At 36.3% G+C, this 22521-nt stretch overlaps 1 protein-coding gene across 2 annotated transcripts in view; it reads right to left on the bottom strand.

The window, feature by feature from the left end:
- The window catches only part of LOC111056931, a 68979-nt gene extending 49625 nt beyond the window's left edge, over positions 1 to 19354 (bottom strand). Inside the window, exon 1 of one of the 2 annotated variants that reach the window (XM_022344342.2) lies at positions 19237 to 19354. The gene's annotated coding sequence lies outside the window, so the exon portion shown is untranslated. The remainder of the gene's footprint in view (positions 1 to 19236) is intronic. The other variant, XM_039432896.1, reaches the window with a different exon arrangement.
- Between the last annotated feature and the right edge of the window lie 3167 nt (positions 19355 to 22521).

Below are 22521 nucleotides of genomic sequence, written 5' to 3'. Positions count from 1 at the left end.
TACTATTACACCATGTCGGTTTGGAAAACCAACAAATCTTTATTTGTTTGCCGCTACCCGCCAGCATGTATGAAATACCTGATCCCTCCATTCCTCATCAGTGACAATGAACGCATCTCCACATTTGGTATTTCTATTTTACTTAGAAACATTGAAAGTTCGATTACAGATAGCAACTGTTCAATTTCTAAGAAACTTGCAGTGTTAAGGAGATAATTCGCAGAACACATTCAACGTCGCTGAATTATTTCTTCTGGGGTTGAGATTAACAAACTCCAATCGCACTTTTCTGATTGCAACCGAACAGAGAATAATTCGAACATATGTTGCACTCTTTCTCCTCAACATGTCACACACTCTCCTCTCTCTCCCACCTCACTACCCTGAAACATGTCGCACCCTAACACTCTATCTCTCTCACTCATTCACCCTCTCTCTCTCTCTCTCTCTCACCACCCAGCAACATGGTCACACACTCGCCTACATTGACAATGTATATTTATTTCAGCAAGCTGAAAAGCTAGTTACGAAGGTAGGTAGTTATGTACGGCCTGTCCCCAGTTTCTTGGAACTAGTTTTGTTGCCAGTGCCAAGTAAATAATTAATTTGCCTACATGTATAGATTCCCCCCTCACCCAACCAACACACATGCACACAGATTTGCACGGGCAACAAGGCCGTTCGATTCTCGCAGAAACAAAGACCGTTTCCTTCGGCTCAAGGTCGAACATCGAACACTGTTAACACTATACCTGTACACTATTTCATCAACTGGCGGATTAAATGTCTATATAGAAGGTTGTATATCTATACAGTGGGCTGCTATAAATATCTATATAGCTGCAGAAGACTGAATATCTGTATAGTTGTAGCAGGCTGCTATGAATAGTCAGGTAGGTGTGTAGTCGATTGGAGAACAATCAATCCGTCAATTGTACAGGACGGACCGTTGCCGATTCTCAAGGAGCTACAAGACAACACATTTCCGCCTTCTTTATATTATCGAGAAGTCTTGATTGATGCTCAGTGGTTAGCAGTGATTTCCTTCTGCGGATGTGCTACTGTTGCCGATGCAACAACTAATTCATTTACATATCAAAAGTGCATCAAATTTATGTGGCCTGATAGTCTTGTCCTGGTTTTCTCTGCACGAATCGATAATAGTTGAAAGATTGAATGTTTTCCTATAATGCACAAGGGGTTATAGACAACGTATATTATTTGTCTATTACTGTATTGATTAGAATTGATACGGAAAATTAAAATATCTATAGGGATCGTGATTCCCGGATAGGCTTTCGTTCCGGCATTTCAATCTCCACAAATCAAGCAATTGCTATACATGATAAGCTCACCATAATCCATGAATCTCAAGCTTTTATGTAGGTAGTTTTCAATAGAAGCGTATTGAAACCAGCATCCACATCGTTATCACTTTTGTATATTGTCATCCATTTCAAAGTCAACAATATCACCACCAATATTCATCTCAGTATATCAAAGGCCACTCAAAAGTAATCAATTTGTGACCTTATTGGCGGCCGCAGTGTGTTCACAGAGCACAATAACTCAACCGAATTTCGACGCTTTCTTAAATTCGCGTTACTCACGTTCATACTACTTCCGCCTACACTATACTCCTAGATACAACGTGGCAAATTGTAAATTGTAGCACTAGTGAAAAGAGGTGAGTTTCAGCCTGGCAGCATTGGTTAGATGGTGAGCATTGATGTTATTTAAAGGGGATGGTGACAGTTAAATTCAGGCCTGCGACCAAATGTCACTGGAGATTGATCGCGACCGCCGCAAGCGACTTGATAATTTTAGAAAGCGTCAGTTAGTGTCCCAGTATACACACTAAACAATATTGAGAGCGATCTACAGCGAAGTGATGTTGTGTCAACACTCGAGGAAGAATATAAATATACAGAGATGAGTTTGTAGCAGAAGGTATCGTGTTCATTGAGGTGGAATGATTTCAAACGCGACACATGTTGCCACAAAATGTCGAAGACTATCAGTTTTGCAAGTTGCTATTGGTAAATCATTGCCCAACCGCCACGAAGCTGTGCTGTTCATCTTGTTGCTGAGATCAGTGAACGCTGACTAACCGCCGGCTGAGTCGAGCTGACTTCAGATCACTGAAGTTCAAAGTTTATTCGACTGTTCATTCAGCTGAAGAAGAACCGGTTGAACACTTTTTACACAGTCATACCGTTTGCTATAAGTCAGCAGCAACACCCTACACTTGTACTTGAAGCAGTTCTCAGTGCTTCTTTGCTTTAATTTTCATTAGACTAGTGAATCAATCTCAGTACAGTTTTCTACGTAGAGTAAGTACTACCTTTTTAAAACCTGACTTACACCTATAGGATCGGTTTAGATTACTTTCAAACAACGTTTTCAAAATCAGAAACGATTTAACAAATCTTATTATAATTCATGATGCTACATAATAATTTATTCATAATTCATTTAGCTTTATTATTCTATTATTATTACACTACATTATTTCATCACCGTGCGTTCGATAGTGTACTGGGATGTACGGAGATGAAATAATGTGCTCAGATGCAAAAGAGATTTATTATTTTTTTCGTTCTCTTCAAGTGAGCTACTTTATTCGAGTATATCATTCAGTACTTATTAATTCATAGTACTTTACTACAGTGAATTATTCATTCAATACAGTATAAGTTAAGAAAGCGCTCATACAATTCAATTTCCAAATTTTCACTTTTGATAATTTAGAACTGTTTCATAATGGAATAGAAACCATGGTCCTTTATCATACATAAATGTAGAATTCACAAAATCTGTTACTATCCCAGCTTCATTAATCGATATCCGTGGAATTTTTAGGTGGTGAGCTGTGTTATCATCCGATAGATTATCTGGTTCCAGTTGAGGTTTTGTAGGGTGAGAGGTCTATTGGTCCAGTTTCTAGTACTACTTCAAGTGAAGCGCAAAATTGTGCTATCAATTTCAAAGATCTATTTGAAGCCAGCGAACAATACATTATCGATGTACACTTTTCAGATTATGTATTGTAAAGTTTGAATGATAGCCTAATAACGTATGTGATAATATTGTATAATTTATAATGATAATTTAATTTTATAATGTTTTTTCTTTTCCGATCTTTGTATTGTTTTTGCTAACCTAATGAATAAATAAATAATTCATAAAACAGAAGACTTCAAAATCGTATCATGTAATAAACAGAGAATTTCTGAAAACGCAACAATCATCGAAAAACCGCAATATTGACAATTAAGAATCTTTATCTTTATCGACTATATTTTGCTCTAGACTATTATTGAGGTTCTAATGAAGATGATTATGGCAAAATTTTATCCCACAGAGCATTAACCCAGTATCATTTCATCACATGCAATAATCCTACCAATAAAAAAGTATCATAGGATGATTATTCCATTCCAGGCTACTATTGAAGTTATATAGCTGCAATAACATTCCATATGAACACCCATTGACTAGAACAAAAGATCTTCTTAGTGCATAAAGTAATCAACCAATAGGAAGACTATGGACAAATCGATCAACCAAATTGAACATCATGTTACTTGATTAGATAGCTACGTCAATTTGAAAAAAGAAGGTGAAATTCCAACTCAATCATCATAATAATCTCGTCTGTTGTTTTCATCTCGAGCTAGGTATCGAAGCCAATTAAGCGCGATGGGCCGAACATATTAGGACGTATAATAACACTGTTCAACCTTGGAATGAGAGTGTTTTCCTTCCAATAATGTATTTTCAGAAAAAGAAGTTGAATTTGTTGACTGATAATAGCTAACCAGGAGAAATCCTTACTATATTTAGGTACACTGCTGGTCTTTCTCTCTCACGCGAGGATGCAGTCTTTCTCTCTCTGTTCAATAAGCTGCCGACCGTTTACTCAACTGCCATAATAGATTTCAGTTCTATGCGTGCAGAGTGAAGGAAGAAAGCATGCAGTTGTCGAGAAGAAAGTGATCTGTCCGATAAGGAATGCGAAACTGAAGTGAGGTGTAAGCCATTATCACTCAAGTTATAACAGAGAGAGCAAGTGGGCTAATGAAATCGAAATTAACAATTAATGTGATAAGTGACTGACCTTAGCTGTGGAGAGTTTGAGAGGAGTCTAATTAAGAGAGTTTCTCTTACACAATCCATTCACTTGTGATGATTTAATGGGTGATCAGAAGCGAAATTGTTTCAGATGTTTAGGTTACCTGGAAAAAGAAAAAAGGATAGATTAGTATTTCTCAAAAACCAAAGCCTTCTTCAAGATACTGAGAATTCTACAAGGGTAATCAATGAGAATCTGAATCGACTTATATAGTAGTTGTGAAGTAAACATCTATTATGTCAAGAAGTTCTCATAGATTGAGTTTAGAACAAAATAGTAATAATATTCACGCAATTATTATTCAATGGAGTAATTGATAGTGTTAGGTACATTGTTACAATTGGGAATGTTAGAAATGGGTAGGAATGATATGGGTAGGAATTAGAAATTAAAACCACTCTATGAATGAGTATAAACCCAGTAGTATTTACATTACTCTAACAGAAATGAACACTAGAATTCATCAAGTTGAGACGATACTTTTTGAATACTAATCCGGAATTAATAGAATTCCATGACATCCCTGGCAATTTTATAACTGACACTTGGGACATTTAACAGAAAACAGACTATTGAAACAACAAGGTTCTTGTAAATTTATAACAGAGAGAGGATGATTTTAATAAGGGTTTATCATTGAATACTGGAAGACAATAGTAGTAAGAGTTCACAGAGTTGTGATTATTACCACGGAGTAAAAGACTATCATTCCCCTTTTATGTATTATTATATATTCAGTGCTAGTTCAGACGAAGTTTCATTTGAAACTGGATAAATCCATATAAGTCTCGTTTCCAATAATGTGCTTCATTTTGAGATTGAACAACCAGCTGATTCAATTAACTATGCAAACCTATTCCTCTACTGTGCAAACGGTCCTTAGTGCCAGTGGGATCATATAAATGAACTCAGTATGCCTCTAATCAAATGCAAGAGAGGTAAAGCAAGTAACAGGATTGCATTCTGCACTCAGTGAAGCTCATCCTTCCATCCTGAATATCCCACTTATTTTCCGGTGTGATCACTCATGTTTTTGCCGCGATGCTGTATCAGATCAACCAAGGATTTTCCGAGCGAACAGCGATTACAATTTGAGTTCAATCAGGTATTACGCAAAGATTGTGGAATTAGAACGGGATCATCTAATTACAAAACGCCTTTCACAGCAGAACAGGTAGTCCAAGTTCGTAATAGTAAATGCTCTGCAGACCAGAAAATTCTGCTTCAAGAACTGTGCTAATTGAGAAGTGAACAGTGCAGCAGCAAATAGGATTTTAAAACTAATTCAGCCAAATTAGATAGAAAGTTGTCGGGGTTTGTGGATTCAGGTTGTAATGACGTGCTGAAGTTGATGGTATTAGCTGGTATGCCTGAGCATATCCATCACTAGATTTTAGAAGCCTAGATGTACTGAAACTTGTCATTAACGATTTATTGCTACATGCAGTTGTATTGCGTAATCAGGGAATGCTTGATTATTACATGAATGTAATAACAGGTCATACAGAATTGTATATATCATACATATACTGGCAGTAATTTAAGACTGGAAATTACGTGGAGGTTTTCCGCGAGGTCTTACTAATTAAGCTTTGAGACCTGCAGGCTAACCTAATTTGCACTGCAAGGACTTGAGTTTGTTCAGGTCATGTTTATTGCACTTCATGTTAGGTATAAGGTATTTTATCGATACTTCATGTAAATCTTCATGTTGGGTATTCTATTCTTACTTCATGTAACACTTCGTGTTGAGTTTTTTATCGTAGTTGTGTATTTCATCGATGCTTTTAGATTAAAATATTCATATTCTAGTACTAACACCACACACCTATATAACGATGCGATATGAGTGACACCACCACTCGTACTGTGGTTTTTTGATGGAATGTCACTTCATTAGAGCTTGACAAATGAATCATTAAAACCAATGATGATAAAGTATGATGTATTTCTTATTGTGTTCTGAAAACGAATTCCAGGCAAACCTAAAGAACCAATGAGATACAAATCACTTCGATTCAAGTTCATAATCATCATCATCATCGTCATTCAAGGATTGGGCTCTGTTGGCCTGGTCCGGCATCCATTTCTTCATCGGTCGTCTTCATCATTTTCGAAGCACTTCGAAAAAATATAAAAAAATAGACTTGAATTAAAAAAATAGACTTCCAATTCAAGCTTGGCACTACAAACCATATGGGAGAAGAGGCGTCGGACGACCGATGAAGAAATGGATGTCGATTCAAGTTCAATACATAAATATCGAATAGAGTGAGAGGATAACTCCTTCTTCTATAGGCCTATCGTTGACCAGTTTTCAAAATCGAACGGTTTGTTTTATGGTTAAAATGTCAGAAACGTAATACTGGAAACATACTGTGATGAAAAAATACAGTAAAAGCTGTCTCTACATGTATGTGCCTGAACGACGCTCTAACGCTCATTTATGCATTGTTACCCCAACTAACTCAACGCAATAAATTTGAGAGTTGGAGCCCAATAATTTTGACAAGACTCATTCTGGGACTTCTGCACATAATGAGTGCACAATGAGAACTGGGTTCTCCACAAGTACTCAACTCAACTAGTAGTTGATCCCAATCCAGAGCAATACTGAATTTGACCAATTCCTACTGAAGCTGGACCACTAAAAATGTGTGTCAATTGTTTTGTGTAATTGGTTTTAGACGTGGATAGTTGGTGCCAATCTAGAGTAATACTGAATGTTACAAGCCCTAAAGCTGGATCACTAGAAACATTTTGTGTCAATTGGTTTACTAGATTTGAAACGATTGTAGTTGATCCCAATCTAGAGCAATACTGAATTTGATCAGTACTAGAGCAGGACTACTAGAAACATTTTATTTCTCAATTTTGAGCACTGTACATAGAGTGTACGTGTCTGTGACCTGCGTCCGCCGACTAGAATCGATAAATTTACATCGATAGCATTTACATCGATAAATCAGCTGCTGTCTGAGGTGTGAGTGGCTAGCTGCTAGCTGCTCACTGCACAATGAGTTTCACCTTTTATCTGTAGTCTTTGACCTGGAACGGGCAATTTTCATCCCTGCCTGCCTGCTGTCTGATGTCTGCCCTGTCGTGTCGTGTCGTGCTCTGCCCGGCTGTAATGATTGGCTGGTCGGCCGTTGTGGGTGGGATGAGTGCTGAGTGGGGGGGTGGATGGGTGAGTGAGCTTTGGAAGAGGATAGAGAAGAAAGGAGGAAGAGGAGAAGTTATGAAGGAGGAAGAGAACAAGTAGTAGGAGAAAAATCGGAAAAGAGATGAAGACGAATAAAAAGAAAATTTGTAATAAGAAGAGAGGAAGAGTAGTAGAAAAAGGGGAAGAAGAATGAGGAGAATGGAAAGTAAAACAAAGAAACAATAAGAAGAAGAAGAAAAAGATAGAGGAGGAAGAAGAAAAGAGAAAGAGAGGTGAGAAGCGATGAAGAAGAACAAGGAGAAAATACAGGATAAGAAGAGGGGATGAGCAGTAGAAAAAAGAAAGAAGAGAAGGAGGATAAGAAGAATAAGAAGTACAAGAGACAAGGATAAGGAGTAGAACAAAAGAAGATAAAGGGAAAAAGAAAGAAGATAAGGAAAAGTTACGTGAAAGAGAAGGAGGAGAAGAAATTGAGGGACAATAAAAAGTAGAGGATGTAGCCGAAGAGAAATATTGACAAAGGGTTGAAAATTAGGAGGATGAGGAAGAAGTGGGCGAGAAGGAATGGGAAAAAAGGAAGAAGAGTAGGTTGAGTAGGAAATGGTGGAGAGGCCCGAGAAAAGAGGGGGAAACAGAAGAGAAGACTGAGAATGGGTGTGAGAAATTTATGGAAAGAGAAAAGAGAGAAAATATAAGAAGAGAGAGAGAAGGAAGAAGTAATATTAGAAGAAGGGTTGGAAAAATGATAAATATCAAGACAAGTGAAAGAGATGTTAAAAAATACTCTGAAAGGGAATATGTAAGGAAACAGAGCAGAAGGATATCGTGAGAAGGAAACTTGGGAAATAGAGAATTAGGATCAAGAAAGAATGGAAAAGAAACGGAGAAGAAGAAAACGAAGTAGACAATGATGAAGGAGTAGAAGAGAGAGGAGAAGTATAAGTAAGGAGGAGTAACTTTTCGTGCCAGTTCCTCCCCGATTTGAGACAGACAGAGGCAAAGTACCAAACGCCGCTAGTGAAGTAAACCTCTCCAGTGATATTCACATCAAACTGACAGCATTCCTCGGTGAATAGCACCAATGCTCTCCATTCAACCAATGCTGGTCTGCTCAGCTGTTGTGTTCGACGGGCCGTGAAATCAGAACGGTTTGAATTTTGATTCGAAACCTTCGGAAAATTGGACCTCCGCAGTCGGAATTGTAGGGATATTATTCGATGATAGTGGTTCGCTTAAATGGCAGCTGGAAGCAGGTCTCGATTCGGTCTGATTTTTTCGTTGTTTTCTCGAGGGCGGCTACTTCACCATCACGAAGAAAGTTTGCAAATGATGTATCAAACCTGCAACTACAATCTCCAAGTTCAGATTGCTAAAATCACAATTACGAGAGCAAGTTCCTGTACTTTTATGATTGAGTCTGTTGATAAACTTATACCAATTTAGTACTAGTATTTAGTATTGATTTAGAACATTAATTTTTACTAGAGTGTATAGATTCTGAAAAATAGTTGGAAAAAACAGTAGTTGGAAAGAGCGAAAGCGATTGACTGTCTTCTCTTCTATCTTTAAGCTAAATCGTTTGATTGGTTTGCAGCCTTCCATCTAAATCTGACCATTGCTACTCTCTTCCATTGTACATAGCTCATAACACCCAGATCCTTCGTCAAGAACTTCAATACTGTTATCCTTAAAATATATTGAGACTCCATACAAAGAGTTCAAGTGGAGTAGTGATTTGTCTAGGCCTAATTCACACTGAAGTGGCGTGGCGCTGACTTTTATAACTTCAATATGAATATAATGGTTCAATCCAAACAAAAGTGCGTGGCGAAAAGCCACTCCAGTATGCGTTGGACGTTGGACCATACTTTTACATAGGAATGGCGTGGACGTTCAAAAGTCAGTATCACGCCAGCGCCACGTCATTTCACTGAGAATGGGCCTTGAGTTGCGAATCGAACTAGTAAGTCGCGGTGAAGATCGATGCCACTCAACAGCTGTGCAATGATAATAACATTATCTAATTTATAGAAAAGGTATAGAACGCAAGGAAGCTGAAATCTACTTATCGACCTGACCATTCTGTTCGTATCTTCACACATCGTAAAATCGCTCTATAAAATTCATCTCACAAATTTATGGCCCATGACTCATGATGAGCAATCTCCAATTTCACAATTCATTGATGTTTTAGAATAAGAATGATGAAAAGATACAAATTTCAAAGAATAGCCTAATGGTAAAAATAGGCCTCTCACTCTATGGAATTGTGAGTTTATCTGAAATTTAGAAGAGTTTCTAGTTGTACACATTCTATTTCCATTGCATCACAATTTCATCCAATGTAATAGCTGCATGCAAGAGTCGGGAAGGGACTTGTAAAACTATTTATCGGGGTCATCACATTTCATGCTCAATTCTCAATACGCCATAAGCTTCCCTCTGGAATCATCTGCGATTTGAAACAACGATAGAAGAGAAATGATATCAGTGATTTACATATTGTTACATCACCGACGGTGGTACAGTACCGGTAAGAGAATAGAACAAGAGTCGAGAGTAGGCTACAAGTAGTGTTAGAATAGAGTAGGAGTCTGGAGTTTGGCTGGGAATTATGGTTATGTAAGCGAGCCTGATCTCTTATTTTATTAGTAGAAAGTTATTCTTCGTTTGCATTGTGCTGCTAGCTAGCTGCTAGATGGAAAATCCACAGAGAAGAAATGGAACTTCCACAATGAATGTTTGTTAGAGGTGGAATAGATTCAGCGATGGAGCTTCCCATTCATTTCTAGTTGGAATTCTATTAAGGCCTAGAATCCGTACACTTCCGAGATTAGACGGTTGATAGGCGCTCTCCCTATATTATCCAGCTAATCTCTCCAAGTCACGTTACATTTTACTGACACTCATTTTCCAGCGTTCCACTTTGTCTTTTCCCTTCTCAGGTCAAGTGTAGGCCTCAAATTCAAGTGCAGATTTGATTCTTCACACAATTATAATTACCATTAGACATTTTCCAACGTTGATAATTATAACATCGTTTTTTTCTTAGAGAGAAATGTCTCTTACAATCAAAGACACATTTTTCTTAGTGAGAAATGTCTGTCACATTCTAAGAAAGAATGTTATGCATTCCATTTGTGTGGTTGGAGAGTTGACGTTATGGTTATCTCATGCATGTCGTAGAGTTTAGGGGACTTGGTTTGAATGAAGAAGATACAATGTCTTTTAAAATAATGAAACTTCTTTAATATAAATCAACATAGAATTATGATTCTTGTTTTTCATCTCAATGACAATAACCCACAATACTTGAGTATGTAAGTTATGATACTTTTTATGTTTTTCTCTCATGTCATACGCATATATCCAATGGTCATAAACGCGCACTTGGAAGCTTAATAATTTCTCAACAAGCTTATATCTGAGAGTAACGTTCTTTGAACATCTGTAATGCACCCTTCCTCTACTGAAAATAAAAATTTCTGCTTGTTTCTATTGTGCATGAATTTTTTTATGAATGCTCACATTTCCATTGCAAATTCCGGATTGGTACGGTATTCACTGATACAACTTCTACTACTATACTACTATACTTCTATAGTATCTTTACTACTGTTCTACTTCATACTATTATATTATTTCCTATATATTACTACTGCTATACTACCCGTATATGTACTACTTTACTGTATTTTCTATACTACTAAACTGAGTATATAATAAACTACTTCACTTTTTCCACAGGAGCTGAGAACAAGTAAAGAACTGGAGCCAGAAAGAATAATCTTTGGTAGGCCTACCGTACTGCTTCAGTGGTTTGTCAAATGGAAGAAGTCTTGGTCCAATCGCCTCATTCGTTTCTTCCGACTCTAGGCTGATTGAGAATGTGAAATCCTTGGCCACTCTCCTAAACGAGCCGATTTCCGTTACTGTATTCAATTTACAAATTGGAACCCAACTTATTGCTTAGGAAAATTATCTGAGGTTGATATATTCCACTTTTTCTATGTATGTGTGAAATACATAGAAGCATTCAAGCTCACGTGTCACCTGAGAATGAATGAATGCTTTAGCACTACGATGCACTACGATTCTTCAGTCACTATCCACCTTGTAAAATGTAAACACATAAAAAATCTATAATCCTATTTGAAAAGGAAGTGCATCGGGAGATGTGGTATGTGGTCATCCAAGTTCAAGGTCAAATGTTATGCTGGTCACTTCGATAGGAAGAAATACTTGTGAATGACCGGTTTCTGAATGAAGTCGGTTTCGTGTAATACACTGAATTTATTACAGTTAGGCAATCGAAGGTAGATCCTAACAGGAAGGAAAAAAACGTGCTTACAATCATCTGACCGTAGAATGGTATTTCTGAGGATTTATCGGTTGAGAATTCGAACCATGGTGCAGTTATAATGAAAAAGTCATTCAGTAAAAAAACACTGAATAGAATTGTTTGGAGATTCTTCGGCAACCGTTCTTTTGTCGAATGTTTTACGGCGAGATCATTTTTTAATGGAGAAGGAAATTATGAAAGATCGCATTCTAACCACCCAATTCATTTCACTCGAGACTCGAAAAATCAATTTCGGCCAATTTCCTTTTTGAAACTACTACCACCTGGCCAAAACCAGTCACTCAGTAAAAATAATGACTTTTGAACTGTTCTCTTTTCTGTAATATTGGGGAATAAAGAACTCAGATACTATCAAGAAACTATCGTCGGTTTCAACCATTTGAATTGTACAACAATCATAATTTTATAATTCTTCAAAATTAATATCGGCAAAATACAGTTTCCTCATATTATACTAATTACGTTTATGAATCGATATGCGGTTTTTGCTGATTATTTGTAATTATCGATATTCAACCAGAGAGTATAGAGAATTCAGAATATTTCCTATACACTCTGCATACAACCCACTGTTGAAGAATTTTAGAAATATTTCCTTTCTCCTTTGTCCCGCTAGGGACTCTCAATCAACAGAAAGCCATACGATTCTACTTTTTTATGAGAATATTCAATGAAGTTTTCCAAATCTACCAGAGTTCTGTAGGATATGACTATTAGTCATATGAAATATTAGTCATTGGCACTTCTTCATTTATTTATATGAATAATATACATTTATTGATATAATGGCTTTAGTCCTTCAACAAAGCATAATTCTTCTTCTTCTTCTACTTCATGTGTCTGCTTCCAGACGTTGGCTACCATAGTGGCTAATTCACCCTATCCATGTATCATTACACGCCTGAATATTAGGCTATAAAACAGTATGGTTTTGAGTATAATAAGGCTAATTTGATTATATTTATGCAATTTACAAGGTGGAACTGGTGAATCAATTCAAGTTTTGACATGACGATTGGCATTAAGGTGCACATGTGTCATCAGTAATTAAAGTATAATTGGAGAGTATAATAATATGAATTTGACGAGTATCATAACATGAGAATGAGCTTGAATTAAAAAACAGACTGTAGCTGCACCTGTCCTTTCTGATATGTGACGAGTTAATAAACTGATATCGTGTCTAGTACCAAATTACATAGCAGCCTGGGAAGGGCAGAAGCTATGAAGTGATGAGGAAAGTGTGCAAAAACTCTAAACATCAACAACATACAACTACTTCAACCGTAAAAATTATACCGAATTTTGCAATTTGTTTGAAAGATAGTATGGTGGTAGGTGGGTAGTTACGGTGGATATGGGTGGATCAACTGTCAGACTGTAACAAACATCCAGAGGCATCTTGATCGTTTCGAAGAAGGACGAAGACGTTTGGCCTTGAACCAATCTGATAAGTGTTTCATTTTCCATGTTCGGGCCTCATCCAATACTAATTAGCGAACAGCCACAGACAACAACTAATATGAGATAGAGTAGACAGCGATTCAGCTAGTAGGTCCTATAGTAGCTTTTTTTTAGCTAATACTGTAGTTTTCTAAAAATATAGTCTGGACTATCAGATACATAGCATACACAAAAAAACAATGTTCATAAAATTCACGTACAACTACATCAATGTAGTGATTTACACTTGAAAATTGCTATAATGATTTGAAAATAGTTGTTATTTAGTAGTATGAAAATAAGACATCACAACTTCTCCTGTGTTTCGATTTAAGTAGTTCTATAGAGGAAAGTGATATATAAGTGATATATGAGTATTATGCTATATCTATGCTGCAATCTGCATGCATTGTAGCATTTTGTATATACATTATACCAATGTACCTAGAATACATTCTAGGTACCTTGTAATATACCAATGCTTGCAATATGACTGCAAAAATTACCGATACAATACACTTTATAATGAAATGATTATCATTACTGGATAGGTATTGTATCTTCAATTTCCAACTGTGTATTAACAACGATTATAACACTATCTATATAAAATATTGTATATTGAATACAGAACGCTCCCTATAATAATATATTGATTACTACTAGTTATTTACTATGTTGATTGTAAAGTTTGCTGATATTATTTACAGATCTCTATAGCTATGATCTTCATCATTTTTCTTTAACAAACCATCAGAATGAGACATATCCCTCAGGATTTGTTGTAAAGTGTTGAACGTGTTTGTTATTTGAGTATAGGAAACCAAAAACAGTCTGTTGTTATACAAGAGAAGCACAGTACTCTTGTACGTGGTTTAACAAAGCGGAGTAGAAAATTTACAAAAATATAGCCTATTATGTCTGATCAGTGATCACCCTGTTTTGCCCGAATTTGGAACCGCAGTGTATCTGGTTGAGATTTAAAATGTTGATTAACATGAGTCATCTACTTTGTCACCTAACGACTTATGAAAAGTATACATATATTGAGAATACCGGTACCGGTTTAATATTATTTGTAATACCGGTTTTATAACTCCAAATTCTTGGAAACATGTTCTATTCTAGTCATGCAGTCGAATTGAAAGACCTTCAAAAGAGTCACTGATTCCATTGACTCGACCAAAAAATGATTTCACAGCTAAGCGAGCACATTGAATCGCCGACAACTTTTGAGCGACTTCCGCTCGAGTCACGACGGCTTCCCTAATTGCCTGATTCGAGCAACGACCAACGACCGACGACCGACGACATCGTTCTTCATTCGACGCTGGAAAAAAATTAAAATGCGATTGAGGACAGGCAGCCGCAGAAAAAGCCATGCTCTCTGCTCTGCTCCTTGAATCCAGGCACCGAATTCAATTTGATGTCGCATTGCTGCAGTTGCTTTGCTTCTGCGGTGACCTTTCCCAGAGCAATTATTTGAAAAGTGGTGATGGTGCCATTCTTGTCGACATGAAAATAGTTTTTGTCGAGCCGCCCGCATCATTCGAAATGATGAGAAGTTTTCGGGCCGAACTGGTATTTGGTGGCTCTCACAAACTACCACTCTGAAGCTGGGCCGAAAAGCTCAAGACTGAGATCAACATGTCAAATGACTATGAGAATTTTGATGTGGATATCGGATAAGAATACTTTTGTATGTTTTAGAAATTGTATCCATGAAATGATAATTGGAATATACTATGAAGAAGGGATTTGCATCATAAGAATCATTATCATCTTCACTTCACGGATTAGGTTTATTGTACTTCTGATTTCTTCTCAGAATTATAACAATAACTCACTTTGGACCAGAATTAGGGTGACTGAAAGTGATCTCAAATACAAAGTTCCCAATTCCAAATTTGCTCTCAACACGAAATGTGCGTGAATCATCATGGTTTAGTTTCAACAAAGTATAGAATAAATCCAGCACATGAGAATGAATAAACGACCTTAAAATCATTGCATAATTATTTGAACGTACAGTGTGTTCCATACTAGAGCGTGTGAGACTTATGACAAAGGCAGCGCATTAATTTTTCCACGCACCAGAATTTTCCAAGTGAGGTAATTACTCTGGCAGCTTATCTACAAGCGACTGAAGCGCGTATGTTACCTTGTTTGTCAGCTTATGTCATTTAAAAACGTAACAATTAGAACGAGGTTGACATTATGTCGAATATTAAATGTTGTGTACGAAATAAACACTCGGTTGAGAAAAACGTTAAAAATACTTTTACTATAAAATATGTGCTATCAGTGAACAGTTTCTTACGCCATTCAAGAGACATGTTACCAAATTGAGGATAAAATAATATGCAAATAAAAATTATTGAGATATATTGAACAGGTTTTCATCAAGATTATGCTTGCTTTTTGCTCATGGAAAAGAAGTTTCTCTTAGTCCTGAACATGAATCGGATATTGAGGAGGAAAATGTTTTGGAACACAATTTTCACATCTCTGAGAGTCTGTGATAAGCACATTGAAAGTCCCCACTTTCACTCACTATGTGCTATTACTGCTAGCTTGAAATTCACTATTGAACCTTTATACGTAATAGAAATATATGAATCACTTTGATGGGCATTGTGGAATAATTTAGCTTCAATTTTTTCTATAATAATCACGTATTTTTCTATATTATCATGATTGTGTTATTCTTCGTTTGATAATCTCCATTCTTCCACTGAACGCTGAAATTGTGTTTTTGATTTACAGTACTTTATTAAATTCATGAATAAAAGACAGCGATAAATAAAAATTTCACAAAAAATTAATCTATTTCATCTCAACTGAATTATTTGTTCTATGTTTATCACTTTCTTCCAATCCAATTATCATTTTTCAAGGCCAATTACTGTGTCAATCATGTTATTCATTCCCAACTACATTATCTGTAGTAATACTAGAACAAGTCATAATAATAACAACAGGAGCACCTTGGGAAAGATGAGAAAGATCAATGGAATGAAGTAATAATGAAGTGACTCTTCCACTTCCATTATACTCGAATCACACATACTACCACTCATTCACTTCCAGGGAAGCAATTTAGTACGAGGCAGGTGTAATTTGTGATTCAAATTTCATAGGCCGGTGAATCAGCGGATGTGGACGCGTGAGTCAGATTCTGATGGATTCAGATTGTTTCGGTTGAAAGAATTACTGGATCGAATGAATGATTTATTACCAGACATGAGCGCCACAGTACAGGTTACTCCGATGAATTCGGGAAAGTTATTTTGGTCTAAGACATCAATCTTGACGCTGATCTTTTCCTCTATTTGTTCTCTCAGCTCATTACAATCATCAGCATCGAAAGTATACAGAATGTACTCGAGAATACAATGCAATTGACTTCCTACTTGAATATAAATGAACCTTTAAATGCCGGCCACTTGAAACTAGGTCTCCAGTTATAAAGTAAAATGTTTCATTTGTTTTTCACAAAAACTATCGTTTATTTATCATTTCATAATTTATAATGAAATGTGAAAAATTTGATTTTATTCCAGGAAAGTGAGATTGTTGAACCAAACGACATTACAGAATTCAAGTCATACATTCCAGTTGAAAATTTATTTTTTAGAGGTTTATACACGCTTCACGACTTCCAACCTAAGATCTTGATTTTTTTACTGTTAATTTTTCTACTTTTTCAACCTGGGCTGATATGAATTAATACAATTCACCTTATCAGAATCGAAAATCGAGCCTCTACAAGTTAACAATAATAAAATGAGAATATAGCACCCTATTATAGTATAGAGTCACTTTTTTATATAGAAAACAATAACTTCAACAATAATATTTCACAGTACCGTATTACTCATTCGCTTACTCCTATAGTTCGCTCTTATACAAATCTTTCCATCTCGCACTACCTCATGAAAAGACTAGCTAGATTATCGAATAATGTAAGAAAAATGGAACAGAAATAGTAGTAGAGTATGTAATTATTTGGAGACTCGCCCAATTTCGTTGTGCACGAACCTCCCCGTTCTCATCACCTAATGACACTGCCGAAATATAGTAATCAGGAGACCCTTGACAGGTAGCTGTGTATTCTATCATAGAGAAAACACAAGCATCACATTCTCTCTGGTTTCACGTTGAGTTTTGTTTACAACGACTAATTTCCAGGTTCTCTTGTATGTTTGTTGTCTGCTCTGTTATAAAAGTATGAATCAAAAACTGGATCAGAAAGTTTAATTTATTACGGTTTGTGTGACTTGTGTTAATGGTTGACTGCCCTCTAATCTACGAAGGTAAGTAACTCCTCAGCCAATAAATGTTGAGGTTGAGCAAACAGCTGGGTGAGCTCAGGTCATGAGACCGAAATCATTCACAACACGCAGGCGTGACGCCTCAACCGGCGATCCTTGACTATTCAAAAAAGTCTAACCTCGTGTGTAAAACGTTCCAACTCGAATAAGCTAACATTCTGTAACAACCTATGTTTATATGAGTAGTAACAATACACCATTATCACTAATGTAATCACAATACAGGGAATGTATTCTAGGTAAATTGATTATCACTATCATTTAAAGAGATATCAAAGTGGATGTCTTCATAAAATCGATTCGATTTGAATGGAGAATAGCCTATTATATGAAGGAGCGTCACAAGACTCTAAGGCTCAACTCACTCTTACGCGACTCAGGTCGAGAAGAGAGAGACTCGACTCTAGTCGGGGGCATGTGCTTCCAGATGGTGACACTCAGACCTTTGACTATAGAAAGAATAGAAATTCTTAAGAATAAGAAATTCTTTCTATAGTCAAAGCTCAGACCAGTCGATTCTAGTCTCCGCGACTGTCACCATTTGAAAACACATGCTCTCGACTAGAGTCGAGTCTCTTCTCGACCTGAGTCGAGTAAGTGTGAGTTCAGCCTAAATGTATGCGCGAGACTTTTTCAAATTTTCCCTTAAATTTCATCATGAGACTTTTAAATCTCTACCCGATTTCCCCAGTGAATAGAGTGATGGAAAGGGGGAGTGATTTCATAAGTCCTGCACATATGAAAACACCCCACTTGGAGTTATCGCAGGGTGAGATTGTCTAGAATGTTTTCAGGAATAAGACCTCACCCTAATTCTATCCACATGGAGTCATGATTATTACTATATTTCACTTCAAGTTACTTCACAATCCATTGAACGTCCATCCATACTTCTCTTAGGCATGCTCTCAGGTACATTTTTCTGCAGCATGTTTTCATGTCTCCATATTTCACTTCTCATAATCTAATAATTCAATAATTTATTGTCTCAGGTAAAATCTTAGGTTTATTCATCTACAGCATGTTTTCATGATTCTACATTACTATAGGCCTACATAGTCTAATAGTTCAAATTTGCACCACTTTCTAAACCTCGATTGTGGGTTATTTTACAATGTAGCAATCCATAAGAGTCAGATACTTGTTTGTACTAAGAAAATAAAGGAGACCTGAATGAACACCAGATGCGTCCTGAAATATTGGAAGGTATATAAACTAGAACTAACTTAAACAAATGTACCTGATTTCACCATTCTTCATACCCTGCATGTATGAAAATCCTTCAAGTCATGAATGTTCCATATATTAAAACAAAGTAAATAACTTGGATAAAGTTATATAAATATAATTAATGTATAATACAGGTATTCCTCACTACCTTGAGACTTGCATAGACTATTAATTTCCAAAAAAAATCCTTCATACTGCGCAATACTTATAGGCTGTAATAAGGTGTAAGTATAACAGAAATAACATTCAAGTCCCGAATATTCCATATTGCACTCCTTCACAGTGAGTTCTTAGTTAATTAATCCATTTTTCGATCGCAGATCATAATGACTGCAACTACCGCAAAATCCCATCGACTTGCATAAAATGCAAGTCCCGCATATCCCATATTTGACCCTTCCACAGTGGGATCTTAGTTAATTAATGCATAATTCGAACGCAAATCAGTGACTGCAACTAGCTACCGCAAAATCCCATTGACACCGCGTTGTATTGCATCACAGCGTGCCGCTGCAGCAATACTCATTCATCCATTCATCTGCTTGGTAAACATTTGGCAACAACTCACCTTTCAACACGGCGGCAGATGACAGCGAGGTAATCCGAAAACAAATCCGCCTTGATGAAGAAGTGACAGTATCCATTGGAGGTGCGATGTTGACACCTTCACACCGCATGCTCGACTGACGGGCTTGCCGTTTGCCGCTGCGGTTGCCGTAGGAAGCGTCTCCCCCACCCCTTCCCCCGCAAGGTGACGTCATAGTCTGCGTCGGAAGCCCCACGGAGAGCGGTCCTCTCAGCAGCAACCTACAACTAGATTCACATGAAACTGGCATCAATCCTCACCCAACAACATCAATGTTCCTCACTCAACCAATGCTGACTCTACTGAGATTAACTTTAAACTGGCAAAATTCCCTAGCCAACAACATGAATAACTCCCATTGAATAAACGCTGACAGTTTGTAATGAGTCTCACCATAGCAACGGCAAAAGTACGGAGGCGTTCTTCTACCAGCCAACCGGTGTTATTACCGGTGTTTGCCATATTCATTGGTGACACCTACGTGTGATTTGCTCAGAATAACAGATCTGCAGAATAACAGTGCAAACCTTGATTTTGAGAGATTTATTCGTTTTGCGTTTGCTGAATATGTGATGCTATTCTGCGCTCGTTTTAAGAAATTTGATCTTTGTAACAGATCTCAGCCTGAAGATAACAGAAGACATTGGGGACCTTGATTTTATGATATTTTTGTTTCCCTGCAACTGCAATGCTATATTATTTGCATTGTTCAAAGAGCTTTGAACTCAATGAAGCTGTTTGAAGTATTGGATATTATATGTTTAATGTATTTTTTCAAATTCAAATTTATTTCCATTTTCATAAAACATATTAGTTGTACACAGTATTGCACATGAATTTTCAAGAATGTACCTGTTAAAATCACTGTATTATTCGACGATTTGAGACATTCATCCGCAAAATTCATGATATATACTTTATTAGGAATTTTTTGCTTTTTGAAATTTTCATTTTTTGAACCTGTCTTTCAACTAGGAAGCAAAAGCTTGATTTTCTGATGAAACGGCTTTCTGGTTCTTTTTGTGAGTAATAGAAAGATCTACTGTTGGGTATGAGAGGAAAGGCGAGGAGTAGGCTCAAACCCCGATTTTTCGAGTTCACAATAAACATAATAATGTCATGAAAATTAATGAATTGACTGAGATTTCGTAATTGAATTAACAATGCCTGAAGATTCAAATAATACATTTAATATTATATGTTTTCATTTGTTAATACGGGCTTAAGTCCAGCTTCCTACAAAGCGCACCATAACTACTGTTAAATTTAGATGGACATTTCAAGATGATGGAAGATAAATTATAAATATTTGGACCAGAAGTTATACGTTGTGAAAATTTGAAACGGCTCATGAACATATGAAACAAACATTCAGGATCTGCAAAGATAAGTATAGACCGAGGATAGAACACAGAATTTAAAGGCGGAATAACAAACTACAATAATTTTGCAGTAATTGCACAAGAAGACATCATAAACGCTCAAGATCCAAGATTAAAAATGGCGAGTTTGCCTGAAGTTAAGACCGAAGGAAAAGGAACCGACTGGTTCCAGTTGGTCCAAGAGAGAGGGAGATAACATCAACGAAGAGATGAAAAACTAAGAGTATAGCAGCTACCCACATAACGACATAAGACATGAAATGAGATAGAAAATAAAATGTTGGCACAAAGAATAGGAAAGTCAACACGTAGAATAGAGTGCTCTCTCATTTGCATTGGAGAAAAAATAAAACATTTTTCATGTTGTCAAAAAAGTTTGTCGTGGTGATCTTATTTGTGTGGGCTCTGTATCTTTCTAAAAAATAACTTGACTTCAAACTGCAAAATTTTACCGATACCTAGATGTATAATCAGAGGTCGTGTACCTTGGGGCAACATTCGTAATTTCCGATAAAAATCAAAATTATTCAGCATTCCACCAAACAAGTTTCCCCAAGCAATATATCATTCTAATGAAGATGAGTCGCCTATGAGCTATTAGAAATAACAGTCCTATCAAAAACCAACAAACCGGTTCTAAGGAATAATAAAATAATAACGTGTCTTTCATAATAAAAGTATTACCTGTAACGGTGATGCATCCACTAGTCTCATAATGTAATGGTTACAATGCAGTTAAATTCAAAGCACTTAATATTCGATTGGGGATCAAATAAATCTTTTATTGTATACTGTATTTTATTACCTCATAGATCCAATACTAATCCAACACTGCAATTAAGTAGAATTTTGAATTTAATAGTTAGAGCTATGAACCCTTTCACTGAAAGTTGACAGGAATTGGAATGGACTGCTGTGATTATCAAAGGTTTTAAATTAGTTTGCTTGTCCTCCCTTTTCCTCATGGTATAAGACTTGTGGTCACGTGACCAAGAGTTGAGGCATTTACTCATATGTGCTGAGTGATATAGCCTACTGAGTTATTCACCTCATTATAGTCAAAATTCTTTATTACATATTCTTCAAGAATAGCAATTGTTGTCAAGAATTATATATATATATATATATATATTATATATATATATATATAATATATTATTTTGTTGATAACACTTATGAAAGAGGCAATCACATTATTTTTGCTGAGAATGTCTTCACTCCAATCACTTTTTGATTGATATTGAGATATAGATTTAAATCAATGAAGCTACATCCCAGTTCTTCAAGATTATTCAATTCCAATACTGTTTCAAGGAAAAATTCACAAATAGTTAATAAAACAGTCAAGTGTGTCTTGCATGCTAAATTGACTAATTATCCAGTTCAAGCTCATAAAGTTAAATTGTCATTATAAAAACCTTCTCCGCCTCATTTAAAGTTACCATTTAAAGTTACCGTGATTCATTTCCATTGTCACTTTCGGAACTGCAGATCGTTAACTTGATACTATGAAGAATGAATCTTATCCTTTCAATTGTCATAAAATGACTTAAGGATGATGATGATTATCATAATAATTATATAACTTTCATTATTATACGAATTAATGTCAGTGAAAAAAGTTTGTCTATGTCTATGCTATAGATTTCAATATATTTTCCATTGAACATCTAATAGTCTATTTTTCTATTGGGTATATTCATGAACATAAATTTCCAGCTCTCGTAATTCAATCATTGAATATTTTTAAAGTGGATGAGAACTGTTTCTTCCAATATTATGTCTTGGTTATATTGTATATTCAGGCGAGGTGGGACCTTCCCGCAAGGGACTCCCCACCAACAAAAGCCATACGAATTTACTTTTTTATGTCTTGGTTATACAC

Source organism: Nilaparvata lugens, chromosome 7, assembly GCF_014356525.2.
Source record: "Nilaparvata lugens isolate BPH chromosome 7, ASM1435652v1, whole genome shotgun sequence".
NCBI lineage: Eukaryota > Metazoa > Arthropoda > Insecta > Hemiptera > Delphacidae > Nilaparvata > Nilaparvata lugens.
The sequence above is the reverse complement of the archived record's forward strand: the minus strand, read 5'-3'. Positions and strand labels throughout refer to the sequence as shown.